Source organism: Lissotriton vulgaris, chromosome 12 (genome assembly GCF_964263255.1).
Source record: "Lissotriton vulgaris chromosome 12, aLisVul1.2, whole genome shotgun sequence".
NCBI classification, from domain to species: domain Eukaryota; kingdom Metazoa; phylum Chordata; class Amphibia; order Caudata; family Salamandridae; genus Lissotriton; species Lissotriton vulgaris.
Window position 1 is genome coordinate 205554547 of NC_141700.1, and position 17612 is coordinate 205572158.

The 17612-nt window shown below is 44.0% G+C and overlaps 3 non-coding genes and 1 pseudogene across 3 annotated transcripts; all 4 read left to right on the forward strand.

Moving 5' to 3' along the window:
• Positions 1-2563: 2563 nt before the first annotated feature.
• On the forward strand, positions 2564-2634 carry LOC147673823 (small nucleolar RNA SNORD2). The gene has a single exon (XR_015303018.1). It is a non-coding gene; the product is annotated as a small nucleolar RNA SNORD2 (small nucleolar RNA).
• A 248-nt stretch (positions 2635-2882) lies between these two features.
• Positions 2883-2953, forward strand: LOC147673824 (small nucleolar RNA SNORD2). Its single transcript, XR_015303027.1, has one exon. It is a non-coding gene; the product is annotated as a small nucleolar RNA SNORD2 (small nucleolar RNA).
• Positions 2954-5521: 2568 nt separating this feature from the next.
• LOC147673825 (small nucleolar RNA SNORA73 family) lies at positions 5522-5728 on the forward strand (annotated as a pseudogene).
• A 448-nt stretch (positions 5729-6176) lies between these two features.
• Positions 6177-6394, forward strand: LOC147673826 (small nucleolar RNA SNORA73 family). Its single transcript, XR_015302975.1, has one exon. It is a non-coding gene; the product is annotated as a small nucleolar RNA SNORA73 family (small nucleolar RNA).
• Positions 6395-17612: the final 11218 nt, after the last annotated feature.

Sequence of the window (17612 nt, forward strand, 5' to 3'; positions counted from 1 at the left end):
CCATTTATAATTGGCTCTTTAGCACCTCTGACTGTCCTTTAAGCGAGCTTCGTGTTTTTAGTAATTCTGTGGTAGTTTAGAAGGCAGGTGTCCAATTGTGGAGATATGTGCAATCAGTAATACTGTGTTGGGCGTTAATAATTCATAAGGTCTCGCAGCCCTGCAGCCTCACTTAAGCCACATTTTTCCCTCTGCACTTCCATCTGCTGTTGCTTCTTCCCCTTTAGCAGAACGCTTATTCTTAAACTTTGGACATTTTCTCCCACGAAATAAAATTGGGCTCTAGTTGCCCGCCTGCATAGCCCAGTGGATGAAGAGCACTATTTTGTACCCTCTGTGAGCCCAACGTGTTTTGGATTGATATACCCTCTGATAGAAAAAAGCGGAGGAGTAGCGTAGTTCAAATGAGTCAATGGGGCAGCAGGGCAGTGAAGCTCCATGCGTGCATGCACCTCTCTCCTACATCTCCTGGAGCCGCCTAAGCCTGGACTTGCAGCTGCTTGTCGGCGTGTAAGATGGTCAGGAATGGATGAACATCCCCAGTGCATACAGTTCCTCAGTAGCAAGGTTTTCCCATCTACTCACGCCGTAGCCTAGACGTTTTAAAATCGCATCTTAACGTTGACTTTCACATGTGCGCTTATTGAGGACACCAGATCTCCACGTCCTCAGACGATCTCCTTCGGCCATGAGCCTTCGTTTCGCTTCCGGGGGCGTGGCCTGAGCAAGCACAACAATGGGGACGCATGTGGGAGGCTTCTGCCGTCATATCCCAATTTTCAATCTTTTTAGGTTTCGACCTGGCGAGGGCACACAGTGCCCCTCCCAGATCGAAAACTTTTGTCAACAGTATGGATGTTCCGACCGCCTCTGTTTCCCATTGGCTAGCTCCATAAATGGAGGCTAGCCATTGGGAGACAGAGGCTGTCAATCACGCTTTCCCCTGAAAACGCGATTCGGGGCGTTTCTCGGACTTTTTTCAAGCCCCGCCCCTTTGTCCTGGGCCGCGCTATGATTGGCTGCCGGCCCGGGACACCCCCGTGACATCATTCCCCGGGCCGCGCTGTGATTGGCTGCCGGCCTGGGACCTGACTTGTTTTAGTAGTTTTTAGATATTTATTGTGTAATCATTAATTTTACTAGGAAGGCTTGAATCAAATATATTTAATTCATTTTTAGATTGTATAGGTTTGTATCTTACACATTCTCACCTCTATGTATCATGTACTATCTTTTGTGATTTTTACATCGGAATAAAGATTTTTGACTGGTCCCATTTTCTACGACTTAATTCTTCCATATGCCAATAGCGTGGCTGGGCAGCCAGACGAGATTACGGTGTGTGTATCCTGCTTTTCAATACATTTGAAGCCCGGCGAACGCCGCAGGAATCGTGGACCGAGGGTGGGCTAGGACTACAACTCCCAGATTGCCCGGCACCTGTTGCGTCACTCCTGCCACCTGAGGCGCATAAATCATCGCCGGAGCTGCGTCTCAACCACGCTTTCCTTTTGCAGAATTGGCACACGCGAATTGTGAGCTCAGACTAAAATATTGTCTTTTGATACTCCAGTTTGCTGACATGGGGGCGACTGAAGAATGCAAACCGGAACCAGGCGCCGCCGTTCTTCATAGTTGCAGGTAACATTACATGGAGAACTTAAAATCTGCGGGGTAACAAACCTCACATTGGTTGTCGAGGTATCCATGGACGTGTGTGATAAATTGCACGTTGGCCTCGTCTCATGCACACACTGTCCCGTGGTAGGGCTTGCCCTCCTGGGGTGGGGAGAAGCATGATGGCCATATTAGCCATTAACTCATGTACTTCAAAGTCCTTATGAAATGTACCTGGTTCTTTTGGAAAGTACTCTTGGGTAAAGTTCGCGCTATATAAAAATGCATTAAATAAATCAATCAGGCCTTGGTCATCGTTGCTTCAAAATGTAAGTGCAGACCGGACTCACGAGGCAGCACTGGTTGTGTCTTTTTCCCTCGAGACTTTTACAGCTGTAAAGTTCTTGGTACTTTGTAGCCCGTTCTTAGGGGGCAGATCAAGGACCGCTCTCCACAGTAGATTACACGATTGTGATCCATCACTATATTGTGGCTGACACACCTAGAAACGCCATTCAATGTAAAGTGGGTCTTGCATATCTACTCCAGATGTCTTGTATGGTGTCGGACTTTTAACTCAATGTGTAGCTTAGCTGGTGAGTCTGTATTCTCTGGTACTGTTTAAAATGGTCACATTTTTCCTTGTTTGTGTTTTTCTGAAGGGAGTGTCGCAGATTAATTTGTATGGAGCATGGATCAGCCTATCGGCATGCACAGTCTCTGGTAAGCACGCCTTTTTTGGCAATGTGAATTAAAGTTTACTCGATGTAGCCGTAGCGTCTCGAAACTTTGGGAAAGCTGTTTTATTGAATCTGAGCTCGCTTGCGGAAAATATAAACCCTAAAGAATGCTGCTTTTGAACGCAGCCTTAAATTGGGGCTTGTAAACCTGGTTCTCCTAATATTATGCGCTGAATCGAGAAATGCCTTGTTCCGCCAGGGGGGCTAAGTGACATGATGCCTTTAACATCTTTCGGGACTGCAACCAAATGATGATAAAACCTTACGCTGATCACTTAAAACTGACTTGTGTTGCTCCTGTGTCTGGTAAAACATGGATTTAATGGCTGCTTTGTTTCCTACAGGGGTAGACTTTTGGACAAAGTGGGTTACAAGATCAGTGAAAGATGAAATTCAGGTAATTAGCTCTTTGTTATGGAGGTGTGTGGATTGCCCGCCCTAACGTATAACGTGTTCCACTAATGCCAAAACATGGCCTGTGACCCGGGGCAGTGAAGGGTGGTACAACGCGTGTGTAGCGGGGCAAATTGAAATGATGGTTTAAACATCTTTCGGGACAGACAACCAAATGGTGATAAAACTTACGCTGATCACTTTGCCCCCCCCCACCCCGGGTCCAGGTAACCCATCATACTGTGCATGTGGTAATTATGGGTGTTGAAGTAGGTATTTCTAGGGCATTTCACGTGAGCAGTGCATACTAAGTGAATATTTTAGTGTGAACAACTGCAGTGGCTTTCCTATTCTGTATTTTCTGAGCAGTAGAGTAGTTGCTTGGTGATGCCAGTGCAAATTAACTTGATCCCAGATGTGCCGCAGCCATTAAAGCTGTGATTATTAAGTTGAATCCCATCGATAGTTTTTACCCCTAGAGTAAATAAAGGGGCAGTGTCTAGCTCCTAGCTAGCTAGCCTAGCTCCTTCACTGCGACTAGACTTTTGAGGCCAGTCCCAGATTGGCATGCTCTTCATGCCGTATGTGTATAGCAACACCATTCATAATTGGCTCTTTAGCACCTCTGAATGTCCTTTATGCGAGCTTCGTGTTTTTAGTAATTCTGTGGTAGTTTAGAAGGCAGGTGTCCAATTGTGGAGATACGTGCAATCAGTAATACTGTGTTGGGCGTTAATAATTCATAAGGTCTCGCAGCCCTGCAGCCTCACTTAAGCCACATTTTTCCCTCTGCACTTCCATTTGCTGTTGCTTCTTCCCCTTTAGCAGAACGCTTATTCTCAAACTTTGGACATTTTCTCCCTCAAAATAAATGTGGAGTAAAGGCTTTCCACTAATCTTATTTCTGTGGTTTTTTTTGTTTTTTTTTACAGCATTGCGATGTCCGAAGAACTCGCAGGTCGTTAGAGGGAGACTTTCTTCACAGCACAATTGCAGGTAAATATCAGACCACCTCGGTCCTACCCTAAAAGCCTTAATTTCTGTAACGTTCCTTAAACTTTGCAGACTCTTGATGGGGTATAGTAAAGGCCACGCTCCACGACGACTACACAGTTGTAGTTCATCACTACTTTGTGGCCAACATTCTGTTCAGAGATCAGTTTAATTGATTAAAACTATAGTGCTTGCTTAATTCTCTGCTGTGATGACTTGCGTTCAGAGTCCCACATGGTGGAAACCTTTAGTTTTCTTTGTGTCGAGCCTAGGTAGTGAGCTGTATTTGAGACCTGCTGTTTCTCCTGTGGGCTTTGTGCACACCCATCACTTTTCATTGGTTTCTTGTAGTGCTCCTTGTACCATCTTGCTTTTCTGTGGTCCCTTTTAAGGTGTTTGGTTCTCTCCCACAGAGCCTGCCCGTTACACGTTGTCTTGCGTGTTGTTTGTTTATGGTTTTGTCTGACTCACTATATATATATATATATATATATATATATATATATATATATTTTTTTTTTTCTGTCGTGTCACTACGACTGCACCTCCCGCTCCATTGCTCTCCCTGTCCCTCACCCCATGTTACTTCCGCACTACCTCAAATCTTGTCATATGACTGACGGGAATCGCCATCAAATCATGGTGACCATACTATATCTCCATAAAAATATCCATGAGGCTACACGCAGGTGTAAGCAAAACTAACAGCTCAGCATGTACAAATCTTCGATGCCACAAACATTCTGACATCATATAAATATCACCCTAAGTCAACATGTCAAGTTTGTGTCCTTGATTGCTGTAGGTAAACGTGGTGATTAAGATGGAATGTTATAGTTTGAGTGTTTTTCTTTCATTCTGTGTGCCCTGTGAACCAACCGAGATACCCTGTGATGTTGCTCTCGTGGCTCCGTCCTAGTGGGGTGTGGGAGCATAGGAGAATTCATATATTTAACTCGCCACGTAGCTTTCTGTAGTGTTGCCTCATTTTGTCTTTTAAATCAAATTTTCTTTTTCATAGGTGTTATGTCTGAGCCTAATCTGGTAAGTGGCACTTCTCCCAACACATTTCTGTTGTGCTTTGAACATGTTTTGCTGCTTTTATCCTTGCGCATATAAGTGGTTCTTTGAGCTAAGGATGACTTCCGCTGGCTTTAGCGATCCACTTATGAGAAAAGGAGTTTACATTAGTTGTGTTCTCTTATTGTAGGAGTTAAAAAAAAATTCTGCAGTGGATTCTACAAAAAAGCGGGTGTTTTTTTTTGTATGGCATATATTTTGGTAGTTGGTGTTTCGTTTCCACCAGGTACCTGGATTGTCCGTTTCCCACCAGCTTAAACCTGTTTCATTAAAGGACCCTAGCATATACTAAATATTTATTGCACGGGCTAGATGGCCTAGTGATGATCAAACAAAGGCTTGCCATAGTACTGCGTCTGAATCATAACGGCTCTCCGGTCTGGTATAATACATTCGCTAGGTCAGAATGTGTACTTAAGATCAGGCACATCGTGCCGAGTCATTAATCTCTTCACTTGAGCTAAACCGGAGAAGAGTTAAAATGTAATAGACTATAGCACAACTGCAGTAAAAAGGCGCTTTAGTAACTTAAAAAAAGATAGTGGTACAACTGTGGGGAAATCCTTAACTTGTACAGAATCAGAACGTTTCCTATGAAAAACTACACATGCACTGAAGTTTCAACAAGTTTGGGTTGGCTGTGGCTTGCTGGCTGTAATTAGTTCATTTGGATTGTAACATGTAATTGTAATGGTGACCCAACAGGGATACCTGGGGGAGTTTGCTCTCCCTGTGCTCTGTCCTAGGGGCATATGAGAGCCTAGGCCCTTGGCCCATGACGTACGCTGTTGGAGAACAAGTTTTGCTCGCAATTTTCGGGTTGTTGAGCTTCATCCTGTATATTCCTACGACTTCTCAGAGTCCTCGGACCATGACTGAGAAGACAAACCATACAGGGTACACAATGCAGTATGTGGTTGATGTGTTGTAATATAGTCCTTTGCTGTTAGGGTGGTGGGGGCAAATATTTGTTTGTGAATCTTGCCTGTACTAATAGTTGTCTTTTCTTCTTTAGCTTAACAATCTTCACGCTTCTGGGTAAGTGGCAGATCCCAAAGTCCTAGAGTAATTACTTAAATCTACTAAACTTACTATCTGTTGTGCTTATGAGTGTTAAGATTGCATGGTGTAATTTAGATATCTACTTAAAGTGCGGTGCTGCATAGTCTACAAGTGCGGTTGTATGTAGTTCGTGTCGGAAGTGTTGCTGCATAGTGAATTAACAAGTCTTTGGGTTCTGTCAGTCAAGTGAACTTGGATACAAATTTGTTAGGTTGAATCTCAAAGTATGTTAATTTTTAGCAATGGTATTTTTTTTTTTGGTGGGATGTAATGCTTCATGCCATTTGTGACCCAACAGGGATACCTGGGGGAGGTTGCTCTCCCTCAGCTCTGTCCTAGTGGCATATGGGAGCGTAGGCCCTTGGCCCATGACGTACAGTCCCTTTCCACGCCGTTGGACAGCGAGCTTTGTTCGCAGCTCTTGGGTTGCTGAGCTGCATCCTGTATATTCCTACGACTTCTCAGTCCTCGGACCATGACTGAGGAGACAAACCATGCAGGATACACTTCCACAGTTGCATACGTGATGAGGCTACATAAGCCTGTGCATATACTTCATTGCAGGAGGGACTCTTGAATAACCTATGGCTCAGGGTATTGGTGCTTGGAAACATCTGCTTTGTCAACATGGCTGCTTCAACCATGCATATTGTGTATTTCTTTATATACAAAGAATGTCTCGCCCACCATACTGACTCTTGGAATGGTTCTCAACTTTTGACACTGTTGCCATGTGGTAAACCAGGTACTCCCCTTTAGAGTGAATGTTTGTCTCCAGCTCTTGCTATGAGCCCAACTACACTGCTCAGAAACGGGTGGAAATAACTTGTGATTGAGAATGTAGCTGTGTATACCAATACTTTCGAGTCTTAACTTATCCAATTTGGCTTTTCCGTAGGTGGAACGCAGCTTTGACTGGCCACAACGCTCTTCAATTTTGAATTCTGGGTGAAGAGCTGCAGTGATGGTGTGTAACTCACTGGATTTTAATAGTGCTGTTAGGAGTGTAAAGCTAGAATTGGCAGTTGCGCAAGCTAATTTGGTATTCATGCTAGAGCACAGCTTTCCAAACTGTGTGGCGCGACACATTACTGTGTCGCGCCCCAGCCGTAGGTGTCGCGGGATGAGATGCCTTCTGCCGGCAATCGGCAGAGTCGAGCTGCAGGGGCTCTTAGAAGGGGCGTAACAACAACAAAGCCCCATTAACATGCACAAGGTCTTTAACGACCTGTGAAGTGCTCGGGTGCAGCTATGAGCGGGCCCAGGATGCCACACACGAGGGGGGAGGGAGTTGATTGAGTGGGGGCTGAAGCCCTGTGATGCCAATGGGGGGGGGGGGGATTGCATCATCTGCATTATTTGTCGATCCTGCATATCTTCGTATAACAAGCATTTACAATGCAAGGCGAAACCGTTGCATTGTAAATGCTTGTTTTTTTTTGATGTGACGTTAATGATTGGATGTAATCAGGACTGTTTAATTTTTGTTAATGGTGTGCATTGAAGGCTGATGCTCATTTACTGTCAGTTTTTATAAATGTACCTTACATTATCTAAATACTGGCATAAAGAAATGCAGATGCTGGATTGTACATTTGCATTAATGTAGTTATACATTTTAAATATAAAGGTAAGCATTTTTATTACTTTTTGAGGAAATACTCGCTGAGAGGTTTTGGTGTTGTGTTCCCATTCAAATGACTTTTTTTAGTCATTTTAAGTATTTTTCCACCTGTTATACTTGTTTAACATTATAACTTCTACATGGTTTTGCTTTACAAAAATTACCACCTGCTTGAGGAGGTGGTAAGTTCTAGTATGATGTTACTGCTCGGGATAAATCTGAGTGCAATAAAATTGCTCCCAGTAAATCTTGATGCAGTAAAATTGTGACCGTATTTTACCAAAACATTGTCATTTTTTAAAACGGATTTAATGTAAAAAAGGTGTAAGCCCATTCCACACCATTCATAAACAGAGCTTTGTTTCCTGCGCTCATACATGACTTGGGAAATTATAATATTTTCATCATTAACGGCTGAGGTGTCACATAAAGTATCTGTATTCTTTATTTGGGTCTGTCCATTAGACTCTCATCATTTTTATCGTCCTTTGCTTAGTCTGATTTGTTTGCTTGCTTTGTAGCTTAATAGTTTAATTGTAACCTGGTCCTGTTCATGGAATGTAGGCATCCTTGCTGAGGTCCATTTTTATGTTTGCCCCACACAATTTATTTGTCAGATGCTTCAAGCCAGCTGCAAAACATGGCTGTTGGTGATATATCTGTAAAAACAACAGGTGATGGACCGAATGTGGATCAATGTCGCACACGCAAGCTAGCCGGGCTGATGAGAGGTGTTACCTCGAAACCGGTCCGGTCCTCGGATGCTTGATTCCGTTCTGGGAAGGACATGGCTTTTGTAGTTCGGACTGGACTGTTCCCATGAGGCTCAGGGTCAGAGCTGATTTGCATATCGCCATTGTCTAACCCAGGGTGGTGTGGAGTGCAAAATAACGATGGATTTAGGCCCAGATCCTTGGACTGGGGTGAGTGTGTGACATTGATCCACATTCTGTCCATCACTTGTTGTGTTTGGTGATATATCTGTGGCACCTCCAGCAAAGGGCTTTATGGCAAAAACTTGTGTGACCTATGTGAAGAAATACCGGGGCAGATTTACAAGCCCCGCATGCCACATTTGCGACGCCGTTGCGTCACTTTTGTGATGCCGCGGCGGTGCAAAGCCAGCGCCATGCTGCGGGGTATTTAGAACGTGACGCATCTAGGGAGATGCGTCACGTTGTAAAGCCCTGCACCACATGTGGGTGTTCCAGCGCAGGGGGGGGGGCGTTCCAACGCAGGAGCGCCTCCTAAAAGTGGCTAAGTGAGATCTACAAGATTTCACACAGCCACTTTTACGGCCATGCTGCGTTAAAACCCTGCGCCTTCTTGAAGTAGGCGTAAGGATTGATGCAGCATGTTAGGCATAGGGGCACTCCGAGCCATGCTGGAGCTGCGTCGCGCTTGCGACGCCATTCCAGCAATGCGTCACCTTTACGGCAGCAGATGCGTCGCGCATCTGTCTATTCTTGCCCCATGGTGCGCCGCATTGTAAAAGCGGCGCATCTATGGTGGCGCAAGAGGTGTCTGCCGTGACGCACAATAACTGGTGCATCCCTGCTGATAGGCAGGGATACGCCAGGTATTGTAAATCTGCCCCACCGTGTCAAGCCTAGGGAAACCATTTTGATCAGTCACAATTTCATCTGCTGACCATTGAAAATATTTGCCAAAAAAAGGTGAAAATTCGCTTTGGCGGAAAAGATTGAGAACATGACAAGTGATCTTGCATTCACAAAATATTAAGATTCAAGTTTTTTTGTTTTTTTTAGAAAATTGGCTTTTTTTCATTAATGTTCTGCGTGAAGTGCATCTGCTGCTTCTGCTCTGTACGCAGCAGATGTTAGTATTACAAAAGTTGGCAGGAAGCATTTGCTTTATTGGCGTTTAAACATGTGATGTGCAAATTGCAGAAACATTTCATTACCAAGTATCTTAACCTCTAGTTATCATAGCAACTGTATGATCTGGTATTCGGAAAACAGTTGTGTGCTGCACAGTCTAAGGGTTCTGCAAAGACAGATATTCTGAACTCATGCCACCTGCATATCACAGATTTTAACTGGCATGTCATTTGCTTCAATGTTTTTACATTCGGAGTAAATGTTATATCGCCTTGCAAGGCATTACGTGTGAAGCTGTTACTTTTCATGTAAGCAATTATTTTCTATAGATTAATTTATAATTTTTAGTTCTATTTTTAAAGGATTCAGTATTTTTGTTTAGGTTTGGTGTTATTATGCTTTTGAGTTCAGAGTGCGTATTTATTTTTGTGTTACATATATTTATTTTATTTTAGGTTTCTGAGATAGGTTTTATAAATAGATTGTAGGGGTAGTGTTTAATTTTGGGATGTTTTGGGGACGAGGGTTGTTCTAACTTTTGAGTGATTTTGTATTAGAGATGTGGGTCTCAATTTTTTGTGGGTATTTAATTTAATGATTTTTATGGTTTTCTGGACAGATTCTAGGAGTGGGGTGTTCGGGTTTTATGGTTATTTGTGGGGAGTATATTCATGTAGGTGTTTTTAGGACTTTTGGTGTTGGATTAACCTTTGGCTTCTTGAGTTTTAGGGTTCTGGGTAGGGTATCTATTTTTAAGGGTGTTGGTATTTATAAATGTAGTATATGGGTTTTACCCTGGGTATTATGTAATTGGCTACCTGTTTTTGAACATTTTACTGTGAGTGAGTGTTACTACCTGAGTCTCTATCACAGTAATCTTACTGTAACTGGACTGAGGGTGCTATCCACCAGAGTCTGCCTTTCACGATAAGGCCTCTGCTGTACAGATAGGGTAAGAGACTCTGGGCTGATTGCACATCAACACATACGCACACATGGGAGAGCTGCACATGTGAGACTATCGTCTTGCACAGCCCGGTATCTGCACACAAGTAATGTGTTGCAATGGGACTCTTCATGGGTTGGTACTGACATGGGGAAGGCATTATAATCTGAGTGGGCATTTATAATGTGGGTCTCTAGTGGTTACAGAAGGTCTTTGGTGTTTACACTGCATTATACATTGTAGCTAAAATCAGCACTGGTATACAGTTTCGCTAAACTTAGGCCTAAAGCAGGGGTCTCCAAAAAGGTCCTGTAGGGCCGGATCCATGCCAGATTTTTGGGATATCCCCATTGAGATACATGTAGTTATTTTAAAAATCTGGCATGGATCCGGCCCTCCAGGACCGGTTTGGAGACCCCTGGCCTAAAGGGTCCTTCCAAGTTTCGATATGTAGGTAATAATGCACTCTGCCTGTTGATTTACAGTTGCTAACCGATATCTACACCTGTTATGGCATTTTAACATTTGTCATATTTCCCCCCCGCTGTCCAGAATCAGAATCCAGGCCTGTGTTCCCCCTACTGGGCAAAGTTAATTACTCTGCTCTGCAGCAGAGGGAAAAAAAGTCCTAACCACACAATAGAGCCATTATCAGTGCTTGGCTTAGTTTTTGGGAAAAGAAGGGGTGGGGAAGAAACTTGTATCTCTGAAATAGGTTGTTGCGTTGCACCTGTGTTGGAGCAGACCATAGCAATTGGATAAAGGGGGAGGGCCTGTCCTCTGGAGCCAACAAAGGAGGAGCTTGCCTTTAAAGCTTCAATGGGGAGGTAAAAGACATCACAAGGGAAAGGCACATGAGATACCTATGCACCTGGAAGTGATGTAGATGATAGAATGACCAGCTGAAACAAGAAGCCTCCAGATGCTCTTCAAGAATGAACATTGGGACTTTTACTTCATCTGCCACCCAGGGCTAGGGTAGGTCTCTCCAGGGCCCGTGCTTGTGGCCCCATGATGCTCCCTGAGGAACTGTTGTGGAATGGATTTCAAGAGGGACTCTGGTTGTTTCCCTTGGACTTACTTTGGACTGGCCCTTGTCTCTGCTGACATACAGGTGCAATACAAGTACCTAGGAGACTTGTAACTGAGGAGTGCAGCTGGAAGGATGTTCTGCTTCTTGGCAACAGGAAGGCTGTGAAAGATGCCCCCAAAAGCAGGAACCTGGCAGAGGACAGAAATGATGCAGGGAGACTTAAACACCAAGCTCCACATGAAATTCACCATTAGATGCCAGGTGGTCTTCAGAGGATGCCACTGATGGCTAAAGGTGACCACAAGGAACAAAATGATTAATCCCTTGAGAAATTCAGCCCTATGACCATCTGCCTGGCTAGTACAAATTCTTGATGCTACCCTAGTGACGGACAACTCCCAGGGGTCAGTGCATCCCCATTATTTTAAATTTGAATGTGGAGGTGACATGCATGGGTCCCGCTCCATGAGAGATCAGATTTGCAACCAGTAAACTCCATCTTCCACTGGGTCGGTGCATGCTTTAGGGTTCTGGGGACTTCACCCCCAGGACTAAAAATGATTTCTGTCCTTATTTTGCGTTTGAACAGCAGTAATAGCTCTTCGTACTAAATGGTATTTCCATATTAACACATCAGAATATTTAAATATTTTTCTGATTTGAAAGAGTGGTTGAAAAAGTGTTATGTATTCTTTTCTTAAAGGTGGTCACCCTAGGATTTCACTATATATTTATTGGCAAAAGTGTACACATATGTGCCCAATCTCCAAAAGAAAAACATTATTTCTTCTCAAGGCTGCCTTTTCTTAAAACAAACATCAAGGCATAAAGATCATTTTATTTACTATTAGTACAATCTTTACCTTAATTTGTGAATGACATAACCAATTCTCTCTTTTTTCTACATCAATTAGGAAAAAGATTATCGATTAAATTCGCTTGATAACCCTAAAGGTGAATATAGCATTCCCAGGAGACTGAGTACCACATACAGCATAAAGCACAGTACTTTAATCAAAACATCGAATAAACAGTTGGACCTATTGAGAAGTTATGCTGTCTTAGGCAAAGATCCCCCTAAAAGGCTGTTGAATATATACAGACGTGTATGTTCTACTAAAGGTTACATAGTTTCTAGTCATTTGGCGCAAAAGACAAACACAAATTAATTCAAATGGAAACCAGAATTAAAAAGCAAAATAAATGTAAAATGTATAAACATTGTATAGGTAGAAAAATCCTGCACAACACCCTTTTCTGCAATTTCAAGAATATAGATAAAATCCCTGAATAGCATAAGAGATCATGTGTTATAAGTATAATTATGTCCATGTCACAAATATTTTGTTGGCAATAGAATTTTATTGGTAAATAGAAGAGTGTTGTAGCATTTGAGTGATTTATTCGAATATGTAATTCACTTATGTTGGCCAACTGCTTTAATAAAATTCTTTAGGGAAAAGTAAGATTTTCTAATGTAATATACAACAGAATGAGGGGCATATTATCAAGGGCCAAATAGCCACTTTTTCGACTTTGAAAGCCAAAAAAACTGCAAGATTTTCATCGCACTACAACCAAGCTCACACTAACCCTTATTAGCGCTTGTTGTTGCGCGATGCATACCGTTTTTTTATCGCCCTGCATGCCATCGCTAATGACATGAAAAGTAGGCGTTCCTGGGTAAATCAGAATGGTAGAGCACGCTAACATGGCTTCGTGAGATTATCAAGCCGGCAGCAGACTCGCGAAGCGAGTCAACAATCGCGCTAAGCCCCCTTTATCGCAGTAATTTAATGCCTGCTTTAAAGTTGACTTAGCCATCTTAGTAATGGGAGGAGGATTGCAAGGCTGAGACCACAGGGGCGTATTAGCAAGGTTTCCCTTATCGGCCCAAAAATATCACAGCATTTCCCGCGCTATTCCTGCTTTTTGCAGCGATCGCTGGATTTCCTATCGCCTTTCAGATAAGCATTGATAATAACGCGCTAACGGCGGGAAAATCCAGCGATAGAATAAAACGCGCTAATCGCGCTCTGCGATATTTATTGCAGTTTGTTGATAATATGCCCCTGTGTCCATAGAAATATAGGTGGGAAGGTAGCGACAGAATCTATTGAGGTCAGTACTTTTTGAGACATTAGTGGTACAAAAATATGTCTCATGGAGTTGAGGGGCCAGATGTAGGTAAGTTATGTTATGTTATGTTATGTTAAATTAATTTGTAGAGCGCGCTAACACCATTAGGTTTCTTGGCGCTGTTCAGAGGGAGCAGGGAAGTGAGACAAAAAGAAAACCAGAACTAAGGAAGAACAACTAGTGGTAAGCTATAGTGAACAAGTGCGTTTTGAGGGACGATCTGAACGTGGGGTAGGGGGAGGATAACCTAAGAGGGAGAGGTAGGGAATTCCAAAAAGACGGAGCTAGGAAAGAGAACCTAAGGCCACCGTGTTTATTCCGCTTGAATCTAGGGACAGAAAGTAAAGCCAGTTGGGATGACCGAAGGGTGCGAGAAGGGACATAAGGGTGGAGCAAAGAGGAAATGAAGGAGGGGCCTTGACCAGTGAGGGATTTAAAGATGATGCAACCAAGCTTAAATTTGCAGCGAGCAGAGACTGGAAGCCAATGGAGACTCTTGAGAAGAGGTTGAACATGCTGATCCCTGGGTTGATGGTGGATCAGCTGGAGTCTCCTAAGTTGGTATGCAGGAATGCCTACGTATAGTGCATTTGCGTAGTCAAGCCTAGACATGACTAACGCAAGCAAGGCCAAGATGAGGGCATCAGTGGTCAGTAGGCGGGAGATTTTGCGAATTTTCCTGAGCTGGAAATGGCTAGAGGAGACTACAGCGCTGATCTGGGGTGTCATAGATAGATCGGTGCTTATGACAACTCCCAGACTTTTTGCTGAGTTGGCGGGGCAAGGGGGGTTGCCAAGACTGGCAGGCCGAAAGGAAGAGTGCCAGGGGTTGGAGGGCCCCCCGACAAGGACCAGCTCGGTCTTGTCGGGGTTAAGTTTCAGATGATTTGTGCCCATCCAATCACTGATGAAACAGAGGGTGTTTTGAAAAGTGGAAATGGAGTGGTCACTGGAGTCAATGGTAAAAACCAGTTGAATGTCATCCGCGTAGTTGAACGCGGAGACATTGAATCGGCGGAGGGAGCGGATTAACGGGGCAAGGTACAAATTAAAGAGGAGAGGGGATAAAGAGGAGCCCTGCGGGACGCCACAGGTCAGTTTGACGGGGGGGCGGAAAACTGGGACAACCTGACAGCTTGGTGGCGATGGGTGAGAAAAGAGCGCACCCAGTCCAGAGCAATGCCCTGGATGCCAGCCTCTCCTACACGGTCGACCAAAATGTCATGGTCGACCGTGTCAAAGGCGGCCGACAAGTCCAGAAGGACCAGGGCCTGGCAGGTGTTAGAGTCGGCGCCCCTGCGTAGTTCGTCCATCACAGAGAGGATGACTGCTTCTGTGGAATGCGCAGGTCTGAACCCAGCCTGCTGGGGGTCCAAAGCACCAGAGTCCTCTATAAAAGAGGTAAGGGATTGAGTGACGTGGGACTCCAGGACTTTGCTGAGAAAGGGGAGGAGAGAGATAGGGCGGAAGTTGCTCATGATAGAGGGATCAGCCGTGGGTTTTTTCAGGATGGCGACCACTTCTGCCCGTTTGAAGGAGGCCGGAACCACCCCTGAGGTGAGAGAGTTGTTTAAAAGGGCCAAAGGGGGGTCCGGGCAGGAAGTGAAAGCTTCTCGCAGGGCAGAGGGGGGGCAACAATCGCTGGGGGAACCTGAAGAGACTTTAAGCAAAAGAGGGAAAAAAGTTTCTGTAGAGATGAGGGGAAACTGGGAAAAGGTGTGGGAAGTGTGGAGAGATGGAGTGCTAGCGGGGGGAGAGACAGGTGAGACATGAGCGGAGATGCTGGACTTGATTTTGGCAATTTTGTCCACAAAAAACTGGTTCAAAGAAGTAAGTAACATTTACCGATTGTTAATTACAGAAAATTACCGATTTTTACTGATTCGGTAATTAAGAATCGGTAAATGTGAGGGCTGGGTATGTAGGGAATCCAGATGTTCCCTTTTACCGAATCGGTGAAATTCGGTATTTACCGATTCGGTAAATACCGACCGGTAATGCTCCATTCATTCCTATGGGCTTTGAAGCCCATAGGAATGAATGGGGCATTACCGGTCGGTATTTACCGAATCGGTAAATACCGATTTTGACAAGGGTGCAGGGGGTGTCACTTTGACACCCTCTAGCACCCCCAAAAAAGGTTCGGGTGCCATGTGGCAGGCATACCTGCCCTAAGGGCAGGTCTGCCTGTCATATGGCACAGGTGTGCATGCACACATGTGCATGCACACCGGAATCGGTATTTTACCATCAAATAGAATTTGATGGTAAAATACCGATTCTGTAATGCTTGTGGGACTCAGAAGAGTCCCACCTACATATCAATTTTACCGAATCTGATAAAATACCGATTCGGTATTTTACAGAATCGGTAAATTTACCGATCGGTAAATTTACCGATTCTGTAAAATACAGGGCCCTACATCTCAATTTGCATTTACCGGTCGGTAACGGCCGAAATCGGTAAATGGCCACCTACATCTGGCCCGAGATGAATAAAACATTAAAGATATCTTGATAGTTCAAAAGGAGTTCTTTTTTAGGCGAATATACATTTATAACGGTTTGATAATTCTGCATGCAACTTGTCAAACTCTTAGCATGTTTAGTTTCTTCTATATATATGTGTGACTGTGTGCAGATCTGTAAAGGGAAAGTACGATTAAAAAGGGTGGAGGTCAATGTTAATTTGCTATTAGCTATGACCTAGTTTGAAAAATGCTTGCATTTAGCGTGTTTATTATTCCATGGGCATAACACTTTTTATACAGATCCATCGAAATGATACAAAGATAGAGAGGGCCAAAATAATTATTTTGCTAACAACTTTGGTGCTGTTTAATGAATCAGCACTGCATTTGGCAGAGTGTTAATAAGTTAAGCCCAGTGGAATCTGTTGCCATTAAAACTGAAAGTATTTCAGATGGATGTACCTGCATGAATGTATTTCCTTTTTCAAAGAAACTCTCCAATTCGGGAGCTTGTTTTGAAAATGGAAAAACTCGTTGTCACATTTGGGGGATTTGTCCCAATGCCTAGGATACATTAATTTTGATTTTGACTGAGACTTTATATTTATTGACTTAAGCGGAAATGTGCCCGAGCTATGTGCTTTGTTGGCTTAAGGAAGTCTTTTCTGGGTTGAGGCAATCCAGGGTTCAGACAACTGTATGTCTGTCTTAAACCAGGAATAATCCATAACAGAGGATTATTCCTGGCACAGAGCTTTATAAAAAAATTATGATTAGAATTTTCTGTATTTATCTAACCATTTTAACAAGTGTATTAACTCAATCATACAAAGTAAGGGACCCATTATGATGGCGATCCACCCGCCATATGTCCCTCGTTCTCCCCCTGCCATATTAGTATGGTGAGGGGCACCGCGGCAGACGGAAAGACCGTCGGCCACTTTTCCGCCGTCGAATGCTCGACCGGGTGGAAAAGCGACACAATATGGTGGAGGTGTCTGCAAGACACTGCCATCCATATTATGATGTAGGCGGAAGATCAACTTTCCATGGCGGCAATTCCGCCATGGAAAGGCATGCGGTTCTCGCTGTTGGGGGCCCATTGCGGTCCCCCAGGGTGTTGAGCGGTGGGGGTGCACTTGGGGCGTACCCATGTTATCCCCCTACATTTGCATGTACAAGGTGGCAAGCACCGCGCAGTGCCTGTCACGTTGTGCATGCAAATGCACAACATGCATTTTTTACATTGCGGCAGGTGCTGCTTACAGTACTACCGCCACAATGTAAAAAATGCGGACTGCGACCGCCATGGTTGCGGTCGCATCCTGATTGGCATGACCGGACTGCCACACCTATGGCGGGCACTCCCTTTGGCCATTGCGGTGCCATCGTAATAGACCCCTAAGTTTGGACAATATCACCATTTATATTTTGTGCCAAATTCGAAATCAACAGACTCCACGTGCGAGTACATCTCCATAATGACTTGTCACTTGCAGAAGCTGCTTCGATCTGTAGTATCAGAAAATACATATAAATGTACTGCTTCAGAACCTCCTAAAAAGTTACACTATCACACAATGTAAAGCCATATTCACATGAAGTGTTTGAAAGATGCATAGATGCTAACATACATATGCGATATGCAGCTGCTCCTATCACACAATTGCTCA